Source organism: Octopus bimaculoides, chromosome 14 (genome assembly GCF_001194135.2).
Source record: "Octopus bimaculoides isolate UCB-OBI-ISO-001 chromosome 14, ASM119413v2, whole genome shotgun sequence".
In the NCBI taxonomy this organism is placed as follows: Eukaryota; Metazoa; Mollusca; class Cephalopoda; order Octopoda; family Octopodidae; genus Octopus; species Octopus bimaculoides.
The window spans coordinates 38,706,467-38,709,360 of NC_068994.1; the positions used below are offsets into that span (position 1 = coordinate 38,706,467).

At 33.5% G+C, this 2,894-nt stretch overlaps 1 protein-coding gene across 3 annotated transcripts in view; it reads right to left on the bottom strand.

Annotated features, from left to right (window-relative positions):
• LOC106872386 (protocadherin-18) overlaps nucleotides 1-2,894 on the bottom strand; it is a 119,316-nt gene that overhangs the window by 53,938 nt on the left and 62,484 nt on the right. The window lies entirely within an intron of this gene.

Consider the following 2,894-nt stretch of genomic DNA (forward strand, 5'->3'; position numbering starts at 1 on the left):
ATATATATATATATATATACACATATGTATATATATAACCATTCTTTTTGTCAGTGTAAGAATGTCTTCATTCATCTCTGCCTCTGTGGCTGTCTCTGAGTGTGTGTGTGTGTGTGTGTGTGTGTTTGTTTGTGTGTGTATATATATATATATGTACATGTGCACATATGCATATATGCACATACATATATATGTCTATTTTACTTAATTGTTGTTCAACTCTTTCTAATTCCATTTTCTCACTCTACTGTTCTTACTTTATCTCTCTCTTTTACCTATTCTTTAATTTTTCCATTCTCTCTCTCTCTCTCTCTCTCTCTCTCTCTCTCCTTCTTTCTCTCGCTCTCTCCCCCTCTCTCACTCTTTCTCTGTCATTGTCTATCTTTCTCACCTTCCTTACTTCTCTCCTCCAAACTTCCTCTTCTAATCACTTATTCAAAAAGTCCTCACTTGTTTTCATTCACCTTCTCCATTTCCCCTTGTTTCTATTCTATTCTTAAACATTACTTCCTTCATTCTTCTTTCTTTAGATCTCATTCTTTTATTCAAATCTCCCCAACCATTCTTTTTTTTCACTGTCTCCATCTGTTTGTAAACTCTTCCCCTTTTCAATCTCCTTCTCCCCACTTTCTCATTCTCTCCATCTTCTTCCACTCTTTCTGTTTCTTTTATCTCTGCAAGTTAACTCAAGCTTTTTTTCCTTCTATATCTTTATCTACTAATCTATCTTGTTTCCCCTTTCTTTCTTCAGTGTAAATACACAGTTTGAATCTCTGAAGAAATGATTTCTTGAATCATAACGCTCCAGTGGCTATCGCGTCTGCCACCATTGTAACAACTTGCTGTGCCAATTCATTAAGGTATTGGAAGTTTACTTCATTTTATGCTGTAATGAGCATTTGTAATTAAGAAAGTAATTGCTTCTGCTGGTTTTGTCAGCCACGAGTGGGATTTATCTTGTCTTTACATCGCAGCAAGAAGCCTCTATTTATCTTACCGCAACTCGTTTTGGTATTAGAACAAAATAGTCAGATAAATGAATAGATAGATAAATAAATAAATAAATGAATAAATACATAAATAAAAAGTTTTTTTTTTACAAAAACAAAAGAACAAAAAGATATAAATACTCTTTGTAGTATTTGTTGTAAAGAGAAATCAGAGTAAAAGAAAGTTAAGTCAATAATAAAATTTAAATAAGAAAAGCACAATAATGAAACAGTGATTTCTAGATAAGTGAATAATAATTTATTTTATGGTTCAAATTGTTACAGATGGTAGGGAACAAAATAACAGTGAATAGAGAGAAGCAGTAAAGAAACAAACAAAAAAGAAAAAAAACGACAATGAGTAACTGATAGAACAAGATGGCAGCAATAAGATTTTCCAATATTAAATGGAAATTTCCAAAGAATGTGTTTGAAAGTAGAAGCATTTGTTTACTTAATTTGAAACCCTAATTTAATCTAGAGTTTGAAACAGAAGTAACAGCTATACCAAAGTTGCAAAAGTTTCTGCCCTCCAGAAAATATCTGCCAAAGATGGGTGAAAGGGGTAAAACTGGTACTGTGAAATGGGCCTGCACAAACTATGCCAGCTATTGACTAGTGGCAAGATCAGAGAAAAGGCATTTGCCTTTGGTTTGGTATGTCTAAGTAATCTGGGGTTGGGAGTTGTGTGTGTGTGTTCTCAATTCACAATATATCAGAGCCTTCTTTTCACCCCTACCATCATTTTGGAGATCCTTTTTCATTTATTTTAAAGATTTTACTGTTAATTCTATTTATTACCATCTATTTATAAAGACGCTGAATTGGTAGAATCATGAGACCATTGGAAACTGCGTTTTGTAATATTTGTTCCAGCTCTTTACATTCTGAGTTCAAATCCTGCTGGAGTCAACTTAACTTTCCATTCTTTTGGAGATCAAGAAAATAAATTACTAATCGATAGTATCAACTAAACCTATCCCCTCAATCGATAGTATCAGCTATGCCAACCCCCTCAATAATTACAGGCTCATGTGTCAAAATTACAAGCAATTATCTATTCATTTATTTGTCTTTATTGTCTGAACCAATGCCTCCATGGAAACACTTGAAGTAAAAACCAGACAAACTTATTGTTAACTCAGACTCGTATACATAATTAATCCCTCACTGTTTCTTGTTTGTCTCTTTCTGTGTATTTCCTTTTTGTACTGTCTTCCATCAACTCGAGCTCTTGTGGAGTGTTAAACATCTTGAATTCTTGTTAAGAGTGTAGAACAAAATACCTTGCAGCATTAGACAGGTTTCTAAACCATCCAAATTCAAATCTTATCAAGGCCAAACTTGCCTCTCTAAATTGCTACCCCTGGTGACAAAATTAGAAAGAATTATTATAATGCCTTCTAGAATTTGTTTTGGCCTTGTTATATTTTTTGTTAAAATTTAGAGGTTGACTTCACCATTCAAACTCTCTAGGGTTGATAAAGTAAAGTACCACTCAAGAACTGGGGTTGATGGTGTCAAATAACTCACACCTCCAAATTTCAGGCTTTGTGTTCATCATCATCATTGTCAGCTATGTTCTGAGTCCAAATTCGACTTTGCCTTTCAGGGTTGATAAATTAAGTACCAATGAAACACTAGGGTCGAATTAGTTAACTTATCCCCTCCCCTAAATTTCAAGCCTTGTGCCTTTAGTAGAAATCCTCTAGCAGAAAGAGTTACTATTGCTATTGTTGTTGTTGTTGATAGTGGTGGTGTTGTTATTGTTGTTGTTCAATAGGTTTGACATATGCTCAAAACAGATACTTCTAAAGATATACATGCATTATGTGTGTGTGTGTATCGGTGTGTATTTATATATGGATGTATTTCTGTTGTATCAATATATGTATATATATATAT